The sequence below is a fragment of the Gorilla gorilla genome, chromosome 6 (assembly GCF_029281585.2).
Source record: "Gorilla gorilla gorilla isolate KB3781 chromosome 6, NHGRI_mGorGor1-v2.1_pri, whole genome shotgun sequence".
NCBI lineage: Eukaryota > Metazoa > Chordata > Mammalia > Primates > Hominidae > Gorilla > Gorilla gorilla.
In genome coordinates, this window is record NC_073230.2 from 27040618 (window position 1) to 27054554 (window position 13937).

Consider the following 13937-nt stretch of genomic DNA (forward strand, 5'->3'; position numbering starts at 1 on the left):
AGGGTTTTATTTGTGTATATGGCTATGTGCTTACATACACATAATTTCATTAAAGAAAGAGTTACAGAAATTTTACCCAGGATGACCAACTAGAAGCATTTTATATGTCCTTCAAAATTGTTCTCTCCCACCGCTCACCATTTTGCCCCCAAGTGACATCTTTTTGCAAAATGGATTAGAAAGCCCTTATCTAAGAGGGAGAGGTTGGCATCTTCAGTGAAGTTACTCACTTTAAAGCAAATACATGTTTCTACATGTATTTAAGAGGGTTGGGTATGTGAGTCATCTACTTTTAATCAGTTATGTTCACGGCATTTCTCATTCCCGATAGTATTGTCTTGAACTTGAATAGGTTTTTTTTTCTATGCAAAAAATATCCAATGGTACATTATTCCACATTTTCTAAGAATACTAACTAGTGTCATATATTCTCTTCCAGACTGGAAGACAATTTAAACTTCAAGCAGTATTGACTTACCTATGAATCACTTAGTATATATGAGCTTCTCAGAGAAGAAATCATAAACATTGAGAGTTGCCATGCATAATGATGACCTTCAACACATATGAAGTAAGATACAGCATTCTTTTTCCCCTTAAGTGACTACCTCATCCTAACTTAAATATTTAACTTTATTTCAATTATTTTATATCAATGTAGAAGAGAAACATTTGGGATGAAACAGCACAGCATACATTGAAGTGACCCACCACCTTTCACTTAGCCCATATGTAGTCCAAAATGCCGCACATGAGAACCTAGCTTCTCAGTGGCCCATGATCTGCTTTCATAATTGGAAGTTTTGCATAGTAGCTGTATTCGAAGAAAATGGCATATTCCTCTGTGTTTGAATTTGCATGTGTTACATGTGTGTAAGCAAGGGTTCTCCAAATCTTGTCATGTAATATCTACAATGTAGTTGATTTTCATATAGTCATATAGTCTTTTGTTTTAGATATTACACATAGTAAAAGAAAAATCTGAATTAGGAAATTAAAGAGTACCATTTTATAACAAACAATATACTTGGATATCTTGAAAAAGTGTCATTGATTTACTAGCAGCTTTTTAAAAAGTCTCACTACAAACATATACACCAATTATAAAAAGTACATCCAAATTTTAGAAATATAAAAATGTGGAAATAGGTATAGTTTATAATCATGGAAGTATAGGAGGTTTTTTTTTTTTGCTTTCTCTTTACATACCAAATGTTTTGCTAGACATGTCATAATACTGTTTCATAAATATATGTTACCCATTTATGCTATAACACTATTATTCTTGGTGGTCCATAGAGAAATTTAGACAATAGCATTTTAAGATGAAAATCATTGTGCTCTCCCACTGTCCGAATTTCTTGGAACAGTCCTGCTTTGAGCACTATAATAATGCTAAGGTTCACGAACCTTCTCTCTGTCTCCTCAGGAAATTACCCAGATCAGCATTTCCCCATCTTTCATGGAATAAAACGTAGGGATGTGGTCAGTCTTTCTGAGACATGTTGCCAAAACATTAAGGTTATATCAATAACAGAATGAATATAAGAATGAACCATCCTTCTATTAAAATAGAAGGAAAAAAGACCCAACTTAATTTAGAGGTTTGTTTTGAACATTTTCTCTGTGTTCTGTAGTGACCTAGAGTTGCTTCTAACACCACACCCAATCCCACAAGGGTTTTAATTGACATGCTGATAATATTGTTTTAAATTTAGTAGGGAAGGCCTCCCACCACTAACTGTTTCTATAGAGCATTATTGAACTCTTGGGGAATTTTTCTTCCAAAGAAAGCATGGAATTCCTCTCTGAAATATTTATTTCTCCAGGACTGTAAATGAAAGTGTCTGGAATAAAAAAAGAGAGTGAGAGCAAAAGTAAAAAGAGAGAGAGACAGAGATAGGGAAGGAAGGAGAGAGAAATATTTTTGACAAATGATCAATTTTTATTATTAGAGTTGATTTAGCGACTCTGTTATTACCTATCAAAAGTAAAGTAAGGCAATTGTACAACTTTAAAGTTTGTCATTTAAATGTTACATTTGCTTTGTAATTCAATCAGTAGTATCCATGCCCATGAAAAAATCCTTTTGCCTATTTGCATTTCCCTGAGAATATATTTGACTCTTACCAAGTGAGACTGGAAGATACTAACAGAAAAATCCAGTAGTGTGAATGAAAAGTCTACTGATTATTCCTCATTTCTTCAGAAATACACTTCTTTTTAATTACCCAATAGTAAGTCAATAAATGACTGTTGATTCCTTGTTTCTTCTCTAATAAGCAGACATTGTTGAACTTAAAACTGTCTTTTCTTCTCGAACTTTTAGTTTGCATCTAAACTTCAGGCTCCAACAGACAACTTATTATTTGGTGTCATGCTAACCATTTTTTTTTTCTGATAGTAATTTTCCTTTAGCCTCTGTACTGAATCTTAAGATGTCCAGAATATCTGGACCGTGTCAGGATAAGATATCTTCTGTTTCGCCATTTAGATGAGTGACGTATTACCTCCAAGTCTACTCTTACTGAAAGAATCTAATAATCTACGTTTATTTTAATTAGCTCATTTTACTGTAAAATATTACTTTGCATACTTTTAGGAAATATATACTCATGTTTGGTTCCCTTCCTATCATATCCTTCAAATGATCTCAAATGACCCACATCCTTTCTTGTGCATCATACAGAGAAATCACCGAGAATTGGAAGTTGGCTGATAGAACTGACATCAGAAAGACCATTCAAAACGAAGAGCCAGTGTCAAGATCCTGTATACCCTTCCTGCCATTACTCCCAAAGTAGCCTTTTCATGGATCCAGGTAACACTTGAGCCCTCAATCCAAGATTAAAAACACCTGCTAGAGAAATTGTCAAAGAGTCTTGGAACACTTAGTCGAATTCACAGGGACTCCATCTGGGACTTGTGATACTTGCTGCTTTCGTATCTTTAATTGTTTCTAGCACCTCCATAGATCAAAGTTCTCCTGTAATGTGTTCTTTCCATCATGCCATATTTACCCATTTTATATCAAAATATATATACCATCTGGTTTCATAAGGGAATATAAATCTTTATCAAACTAGGTTAACATTAAGTAACAATTTTCAGCTACATGTGACTGTATTTTGTTCTTATGTGCAAATTTCAGAAAATAATCCCCTCTTTCATGGCATACTTTAAATTTAGAAACAGGCTTCCTGGGTTTTTCTAACTATGGAGTATTTTTACATGTTTCATTGTTCCTGAATTTCAACGTTCACAGAAAGTAATTTTTGAAATCTTCTGTACTATAATAATATATATTGCTCTTACAACACATATCATACAATCTTGGTTATAATTTTGTACTTGTTTGCAAATCTATGTCATGTCGTCAAACTATAAACAACTGCAAGACACTATTGAGTTTTAAAAATGTTTACACTTGGTCTACTGTCTGATTCATAGTAGATAATAAATTATTGATAACATAATAAATTGTTATTTTATGCTTAATAAGGATTATGTTAAAGTAAAAGTTGTGTGTTAAGATGAAAAATAGTAAATTAGCTAAATGTGACAGAACACTAAATAATAGAAGGCTAAAATTATTACACATATACAGAAATATGTAATAACCTGATTTATACAAATTAATGTATCAGTTATTCATAAGCTCCTATAAAACATTGTTTATATTTATATTTTTATACTCTGTTTTTATGACACTGTTTACACTTTCCTACTATTGTACATCCAATATACTCTGTTCTCTTGCACACTACGTAGTAGCTTACTGCTTTTATTCTTCTATTCCTTTTACCATGCAAACAGTGAGGGCCTTTAAATTGGATAATGTATTATTTATGAAAGGTATATGATGTCTAAATCTCAAAATATGTGTGCCATTAATTTATATATAATCTCAAGTTTCTAATGGGCTAAGGTGAGTTATTTTTGAAAGTAAAAATGAAGTTATTAATCACCGTTGTATTACTCAGGATTCTCCAGAGAAACAGAAATAATAAGATAGATAGACAGAAATAGATAGATAGATAGATAGATAGATAGATAGATAGATAGATAGATAGATAGATACACTAGATAGAAAGAGTAAGATATAATATGAGGGAGTGGCTTGCCTAATTATGGAGGCTGAGGAGACTATCCACTGTCTACAAACTGGAGGTCCAGGTAAGCCAGTGCTATCGTTTCAGTCCAAAATCCTGAGATTCAGAGCAGCCAATGGCATAAGTCCAGGTCCATGTCCAAAGGCCCAAGAACCAGGAATGCCTATTCTTAAGGACAGAAGAAAATGGATGTCTCAGCTCAAGGAGAGAGCAAATTTTTCCTTCTTAAACCTTTTTGTTCTATTCAGACCTCAATGGGTTGGATGATGCCCACCCATGTCAGGGAGGGTGACCTTCTTTATTCCATCTACAGATTCACATGCTAGTGCCTTCCAGAAACACCCTCACAAATACCCCAGAAATAATGCTTTGCCGGCTATCTGGGGTTCCCTTATGTGTCAACCTGACTGCTTCCCCAGTCAAGCTGTGACTAAGATAATTTTATATTTTCTCTAATCTCCAACACTGGAAAGTAAGCATGGACCTGAGAAACAGTTTTAAATAAGGAAATCCTCCTATAAAAATAGTTTTGGTTTTAGTAGATTTAACCTTTTCCTTCACTTTGGATAGTTACCAATTCTCTAATCCTAGTGTTAAAAGTAACACCTCAAACTGCTCCTCTCATCCAAGACTAAATAAATATGTCTATGTAGGGCAAAGACCTCTTCCAAGGAGCACACCATAAATTCTAAATATGCCCCATCTTTTCTTCTATGATGACCACTTCCATATGCCGTTATGAAGAATGAACTAATTTTAAGGTCAGCTTTGAAAAAAAATATCATTTCTTGTGATGGCATCTTTTCTAATGAACTTCAAACAGTGAAGTATTCTAAGAACAAATTCCAAGGCAATGTTGTGGGACTCTATAGAAAGAAATGGGAAGAAATATTTTACTATAAGACCATGATATTACATCAATTTTTGTTAAAACTGTAGCTCCAGAGGTTTTGGGATTTTGCTATATTTACATTGATATAATGAAGGGAAACATTTATGTTTGGATCATTAAATTTACGAATACATAGTTGTCTAAAAGAGCAAAGTAATTTTTAAATATCTAGAATGGTACTCTTCCATCCCTTGAATTAATTGAGGTTGTACAAAGTGCCTGACAAAGGAAAACAATATTGAACTGGGAATCCAAACATTTATGTTTTAATACAATATCTGATACTAAGTAGAAATATTTATCATAAGCAATACATTAAATTTTTTCTGGGCCTCATAAGTAAAATTAAAGAATTAAACGACACAATTTCTTAAGTTCCTTTAAACATTAACATTCTATGAGCCATGACAAAAAAAAACATTTAGATAATAAGTACTCTAGCCAAAAACCACATGAAACAGTAGGGCATCACCCCAAACCCTACTAGTAAAAGCTAAGTGGGGTGTCTAGAATTCACCTTCCTGAGGTTGCAACGAGGCACCACAACTCCCCACTGTGTGATGTCAAGAAAAGCCACATAGAGAGCTGGGACTTTCATCTTTATTGGCCATTAGTGAGCCATCACTCCAAGCCTCAGTATCAGCAGAGGGCAAGAGTGGAGCCTTTTCATCCACACTCACCCAGCAGTAACGAGGCACTTCTTCACCTTCCCACTGGAGTGGAGTCAGTGGAGACCTAGGGGAGAGTTAGGACTTTCACAATAGCTGCCCCATGCAGCATAACTAGAAGCTAGCTCCTGTCTTGTGTCAGTGGAAGATGAGTGGAGAATGTTGCTTTTACCACCAACTAACATTAGTGATGCAGAGGTCCCTCTTCCCCTGCCAGAGAAGTGCTAATGAAAGTTTGCTAAAATTGAAGTTTTAAATGAGACCCAGAATCTTAGAACATATCTCAAAAATATCCAAGTTGCAATCGAAAATTACTTGTCACACCAAGAATGAGGACAATCTCATACTGAATGAAACAAAAAATCAGAAGATATTAACAGAAATATTACATAGGTGTTAGAATTATCTAATAAATATCTTAAAGGAGATGTCATAAAAATGCTTCAGTGGGCAATTAAAATCACACCTGAAACCAATGAAAAATTCAAGTCTCAACAAGGAAATAGAAGATATAAAGAAGAACTACATGATAATTTTACAACTGAAAAATATAACTGAAATTAACAGACCAGTCAATAAACAGCCTTCATAGTAGACTGGAGGGGTCTGAAGAAAGCACTATAATTGAAATTACCCAATCTGAGTGAAAAAGAGCAGATTGGCTGACCATAAATGAACAGAGCCTCAAGGACCTTGGTGATCATAACAAAATATCTAATATCCTTCAAAGTTTTAGATGAGAAGAGAGGGCAGGGCTGAAAAAACCACCAAAGAAACAATGTCCAGAAACCTTCAAAATTTGGCAAGAGATAAAAACTTATGAGTTCAAGGTACTATATATCAGACCCAAATATGATAAACACAAAGTAATCGATGCCAAAGCACATCAAAATTAAACTACTGAAAATTAAAGACAAATCTAGAAAGCAATCAAATATAATGCCTTATGTATCGGATTAACCAGATTGACAAGATTTTTTTAATCAGAAACCATGGAGATGAGAAGAAAATGACAACAATATATTTCAGGTGCTACAGGAAAAGAACTGTCAGCTCAGAATTCTATAGAGAGTGAATATACCATTCAGGAATGAAAGGGAAATCAAGAGGAAGAAAAACTAAAATAATTAGTCCCATAATTTAACCCTAAAATAATGGCTAAGGGAAATTCCCTAAACAGAAAGGTACAAATAAAAGAAACTTAGAATTCCAGGAAGAACGACAGAACACAGTAAGCAAAAATATGAGTACGTACAATAGGCTTTTATTTTATCTTGGGTTTTCAAAATGCTGTTTGATAAATGAAGAAAGAAATAATAAATTTGCCAAATATCTCTATAGAGTCAGAAAATATTTAAGATAATTGTGTTACAAATGGGTGAGACATAAAGGGAGATAAATTTCTATACTCAAACTGGTAAAATAAGGACATCAATAAACTGTGGTAAGTTATACACATATATTGTAATACCTGGAGCAACCACTGAAAAAATCTTTACAAAGAGATGTAGTCCATTATATAGATAAATTCAAAATAAAATTCTAAAAAGGTGTTTACTGAACTCAGAGATCTTGAAAAAGACAAAGAAGTGAAAAACAGAACAAACAAAAACAAAATGGCAAACTCGAGCCCTAACATATCAATAATTACACTAAATGTGAATAGTCTAAATTCACCAATTAAAAAATGACAGTTGACACATTGAATTAACCACCCAACTATAGGCTGTTGACAATAAAGTCACTTCAAATATAGTGACACATTCAGGTTGAGAGTAAAAAGGATGGAAAATATATTTCATACAAATATTAATCAAAGGAAAGCAGGAGAAGCTATGTTAATATCAGACTTCAGAGCAAAAAATAAAAAATTACCACATGGAGTTTATACAATTATAAAAGGCTTAAGTTACAAAGAAGATGTAGCAGTGCTAAATATGTATGCACTAAGCAACAGAGTTACTAAATGTGTAAGGAAAAAACCCAGAATTGAAAGAAAAATTATTAATAGAGAAATCCACAACTGTATCAGAGCAAGGTTTAGGCAATAAGTTCTCCAACTTAACACAACAAATGCAATTCATAAAAGGAAAAACTGGTAAATTAGACTTGACCAAAACTAAAAAATGCACATTTCTACAAAACACCCTGTTCAGAGTATTAAAAAATAAGGTATAGACTGGGAAAAAATATTTGCTAACCACATATCTGACAAGGGAACAGTATCTAGAATACAGAAAGAACTCTCATAATTAAACCTCAAGGGTAGTGGGGAGGTAGGTTTGGTTAACGGCTCCAAAAATTAGAATGAATGAATAATACCTACTATTCAATAGCACAATAGGGTGACTATAGTCAATAATAGCTTAATTGTACATTTTGAAATAAAGGATGTAATGGGATTATTTGTAACTCAAAGGATAAATGCTTGAGGGAGTGTATACCTCCTTCTCCATGATGTGTTTATTTCACATTGCATGCCTATATCAAAACATCTAATTTACCCCATAAATATATACACCTACTATGTACCCACAAAATTTAAAAATTAATTAATTAAAAAAAGAAAATGGTTCAAAGCATGAAAAGACATTTTACTGAAGAGGGATATATACTTGGGAAGTAAGCACATAAAATGATCTTCAGCATCACAAGTCATTAAGGAAATGTAAATTAAACCAAATTGATATATTATTGTATACCTATTAAGATCGCTAAAATAGAAATAGTGGCAATACCACATTCTAGACAGAATAAGAGAAACTGGATCACTAAATATATTGCTGGTGAGAATGAAAGTGGTACAACCACTGTGGAAAATTTGGTACATTCATAAAGAACTAAGCATGCAGCTAACATAAAACCAGAAATTGCAATCCTAGACATTTATCTCAGAGAAATGAAGATTTCTGTTCACACAAAATCTGTATATGTTTATACTAGTCTTATCCATAATATACAAAAACTGGACACAACCCAGTTGTCTGTTAATGAGTGAACACTTAAATTGTGATACATCTATACCATGAAATACCACTCAGCAAAAAAATGAGCAAGATAATGATAAATGCAACAAACCGAATAATGATCCACAGAATTAGGCTATAAGGGTTATATAACATATGAGTCCATTTATATTTCATTGAAATGAAAAAAATTACAGAAATAGAGAACAGGTTAGTGGTTGCCAGAGTTTAAGTTGGGAAAGGCCTGTGGCTATGAAAGTACAACATAAGGGACCCGTGATATTGAAAATGTCGTGTATTTTGACTGTATCAATGTCAATATTCAGATTGCAATATTGGATTACAGTTTTCAAGATGTTACCATTGGGAATAATCGGTTAAAAGATACATGAAATCTCTTATTTTTTTTTTTGCAATAGCATGTGGATATACAATTATCTTTTAAATTAAATGAAAATTTAAAGAGAAAGTTTTGTGTCATTAAAAGCTGGTGATATTTTTCATAAGATTTTTAGCACAAATTAGTAGGTGCTGAAAAAAATTCCATGAGCCTATGATCTTGTGGACAGGGCACAGTTGCTATATGATCAAAAGCAAAAACACTCAATGCTGATATAGAGACTTGTAGCCCCAAATATTCATTATTGGGGCCATCAGTGATCTATTTCTTTTGCTACTTATTGAATTCCTTATTCACCTGTGTACCAATACTATTGGTAAATTAAATGGCTTTTCAACAAGTTAAATTCTATCATAATTACTTAGATTTCTAATGTGTCTTAAGATTTTAAAGTATACATTGTCATTTTAAGATTACCTTATTGTAATTAGCAAATTTTCCTGCTAAGTACAGTAAGAGCTAAGTATACTAAACCAGAGAAGACATTCTTGGTTTTATAAATCTCTGCTGCTGCTGCTGCTGTAATTATATTTTGTGGTCTATAGTTGGTTCATTAAACTCTATTTTATTTATTTGTTTTATGGCCTTTATATGTAATCCCAATTGGCCTAAGCTTTTCTAACTATCTCAATATCTAATAGTCTAAAAAATCAATTTATGGAAGACAGGACAGGACACACTGGATTAGGAAATGCTCGTAAGAGGTCAATATTCATTCTCACAATAAAGTTCATGGACTCCTAATTGTTTAAGGAGACAACCAAGTTAAGATGAGTGAACTACACAAATGTCTGGGAGATAGTCATAGGCAACACTAGATAAAAGGAAAAGGAAAATGACACATAGGAGGCAGGATTCAGGACTGTTAAGTTCATTTCGTTGCTAAAGTAAATTTCAGTTTCATTTGACTATGCACAGTTAAAGTGACACAGAACACCATATAAAAGATTTGGGGGTTGGAGAGGCAAAAGCAAGGGATATTCCTAAAGTTATATTTCATATAGTCATATCTTGTTCTTGATCTGTTCTGTCTTTTTGCATCCAAATATTTACTCCTCTCTACCCACTCTCTAATAACTGATGTCTCTGGTGGTTGTACAATAACACAAGGAATGGATGATGCAAAAAGAGGTAGCTGATAGACCTGATAAATGCAGCTATCGCATAACCATCTGGTCTCACGACTCTAAGGGGGCTCCCTTTCCAAACACAGAGTTAGCTGAAGGAAATAGTCAACTTCTTTCCTCCTTCATCCAATACCTTGTATAAAGAAACCTATCTTTATAGATCAAAAAGTTTAAGAAATACTAATTGTTTTACTACCCACCACTCTGTCTTTTAGCTGTACTACACTATACCATCTCTATCAAGTGGCAATAACTCCTGTTTTAAAGCATTGCTTATCCTGCTAAAGTTACTCCTTCCAATAATAACAACATGTATTACAGGAAGTTTTTCATTCTACAGATATTTTATATTATGCCTGTTATGGGATGCTAACCATTCATTGTTATTCAATAAATACCCAATAATTACAAGGAATATCATTTGAGAATTTCAGATAGTGGTTTGTGTGGTTCTTGAAAAAGTCAGTTTAAATCCAGAGTTTTAATTATTATGTTTCTTTTTCTATAATTTATAAAGGGGTACTGCAGAAATTCTAACCACTCTGACAAGATATTTTTGTGTTTTGTTATTTGTATCGTGACACATTGGGAAGAGTTTTACTGATTTTAGCATAATTTGGTTCATTAATAAAGTTATTCAAATTTTATTTATAATGGTACAAATAAACATCTTTTAATATACTGTAGGTGATTTCATTGAAATGTACTAAACAGTAGAAATGACAGTGAGTTTTGGTGATAGAAGTCCACCAATACAAAATGATATTGTAAGGGCTTTCTATACCTTAGTTTTCTTATCTACAAGATGTACAAAAGGCTTTTTAATCAAACCCCTGAAGTTATACCAACCAAGGAGATGGAAGTAATAATATTATACAAGCACAATGGATGAAGCAAGTCCCAGCAGAATACTTACGGTGTATCTTAAGTTCAGAATAAGTGAAATGAAATATGTGGACATGTATATTGGTAAAAATGTTAAATATTATGAATAATAAATGAAATTTAGAAAGCTATTGCTTATCAGGAAGATAGAATGTGGAAGTACATTTTGGTAAACATTGGTAATTATTACTATGCTATGCTTCTTGAGTTGAACAGGAGGTTTGTAGCTATTCATTATAGTATTAAATAAATGTAAAAGTAAATCATTAAAATAGTCATACATGGGACAATAATGATGATGAGTTTTGAGTTAAGCATATGATTATGGAAGGCAGAATTCTAAGTTGGCCCCAATATCCCCACCCCTCTGTTACACACATTTTCTTTCATTTATTGAATTAAATACTGATCTAGGTGGGTCTGTAAAGGGATTTTACAGATATAATGAAAGTCTCATATAAATTGAGTTTATGAGAGAAAGATTATCCTGGACAGGCCCTATCTAATCAGGTGAACCCTTAAAATAAGTCAGAAGGATTAAAAGAGACAGAGATACTCCCTTGTTGGCCTTGAAAGAGCAACCACCATGTCGTTAATAGACTGTGGTTGAGGGATGTGGCAAGGAACTTAGGGTGACCTCTAGGGGCTGAGTGTGGTCCCAGGCCAATAGCCACCAGGAAGAAGGGAACCTCAGTCCTACAACTGCAGAAAACTTCTTCCAACAACCTGAGTAAACCTGACAGAGTACCCCAAATTCCACATGAGACTCCAGCCATATGGATGCCTTGTTTTTAGCTTTGTAAGGTGCTAGGAAAGGGCCCATGTACACTGTGCCTGGCGTTTTGACTATAGATGCTGTGAAATAGTAAATGAGATGAGACCAGAACTATAAAGTCCAGACTCATTAGAGGACAAATTTCAGACCAAATGCAATTTGATGTAGTAATATTGATAAATAACATTTTATTTTGTCTTATTATTATGTTTAGATTATTTTCTTTCTATTATTAAGGGTGTATCTCTAAATGAAATGATTTCCCCACTTTTTTCAGGACCTAGATATGTTTTTCTTTGCAACAAAACAATGTCATTGCGAGTACACCCAGACAAAAGTACGCTTCTGAGAAAGGCGTTTAAAGGAACTGCATATCTAGATTTGTCATAACTCAGCACCAGCACCTTGACTCTTATAATCAGGGAGGTTCTATGCTGTCTGGGAACCTATATGCAGCAATTCGTAGCAGTTTTTAAATTTAGGACTTGATGAAATTGACAAGTGGGTATGTTGAAAGTGATTCCCCATATTCAGTTTACTTTGTATTTAAATCACAATAAGTCATTTTTTAAAAAGGATAATGTTGTATCAGTTCTAATTTCTCCAGCATGGAATTGGTAGGAAGCCTTAACCAAATTGGGCAGGGAAGTAGTTCCTTTCTATGCCTCCCTTGGTTCTTATCTAATCCTACCTACTGATAGATATTAGCCTTCCTGCTTCAGGGCCCTATGTGTTAGGTTTTCTTTATGTAATTAATCAGTCTCAAAGAACTGAGATTTTATAAACTGATTTCTATTGAAGCCTTCAAATATATGCTTTGAAAACTGCTAGCTGTTAATGTGTGATTATGCATCTATTCTTTTTGTGAAATCAGTGTTTTTCTATACCCTGCACTAGCATTAATGTTTATAGAAATATGATTCCTATTTTTAGTATGATTTTTTTCCACTTTTTTTCTTCTAAGAAAGAAGTTATGAGAGGAGCTTGTTAGACATATTGGGAGGAAGAATTGCTTTCTCCTTGCCACCCAGGTTAGAAGGAGATTGCTACTGTGGAGAGGTAGCAGGCACAGATACCCTGAAGTTCCTGTAGAAAACTTTACTATTTGTTCCATCGTTAGTAACTGACAAGAACACTATGGCTACCATATATGCTGGATTTTTTCTTAAAAGACAATCTCACAAATTTCTCCTTTGTTTCGTTCTTATGCCATTTGAAGTAACAAGCAATTATACGTAATACTGGAATTTTCAATAATGATTCAGACTACTGAACAACAGGGCTGACAGAGTAGATACAAGCTTTAACTTTTATCACAAACTTTTGATTACATACAGTACTCCTTAGGTGACTTGGCCTTTTTTTTAGTTTGTTTAACATTTCCAGGGTCTGAGTATAAAACCACCAATGATTTTTAAGAGGAATACTAAAAATCCTAAAATTAGAAAATATGTAGTTGAAAACTTACTTGCTCATATAATTTCATATCAGCTTTCAGGATCTGTAAAGAGACACAACTGTTTTATAGTTCGATTGGAACTGGGGAGGAGTTTGAAAGAATCACAGTAAGCCCTCTGGTCTTTTCCAGGAGGATAATCAACAACATTGACTGATTATGTTTGTATGGGTAAGTATGTCTGTTTATAGATAATGTTAGTTCTCCTCCAATGAATGTCTTCTATGTAAATAGACATGAAATTCATACTGTTAGAAGCTGTCTGTTGGTTTAGATTATTCTAAATTGCACTGAGTATATGATATGGAAACACACTGATCCCTTTGCAGACCTGTCACATATTAGAAGGGTTTCCAAAGAAGCTGTCGAGGGAGCTGGGCTCCAGATAAATACATATTAAGAAAAAAATACTAGCTAAGACATTGAGGAAGATTGCACTAGCATTAATGTTTATAGAAATATGATTGCTATTTTTAGTATGATTTTTCTTCCACTTTTTTTCTTCTAAGAAAGAAACTTAAGAAAATAACTGTAGCATGATGCCAACTGCACATTGGATACAGATGGGAATTTCCAAGTAACTCATGCTGTAATTAGAGAAACTTCATAAATAGATAAGTTATGTCTAAAAATTTAAAGGGAATCTATTTAAAGAA

At 33.4% G+C, this 13937-nt stretch overlaps 1 long non-coding RNA gene across 1 annotated transcript; it reads left to right on the forward strand.

Moving 5' to 3' along the window:
* Nucleotides 1-440: 440 nt before the first annotated feature.
* On the forward strand, nt 441-13446 carry LOC129523598 (uncharacterized). The gene is made up of 3 exons (XR_008667130.2): nt 441-571; nt 2690-2821; nt 13317-13446. It is a non-coding gene; the product is annotated as an uncharacterized lncRNA (long non-coding RNA).
* The last annotated feature ends 491 nt before the right edge of the window (nt 13447-13937 follow it).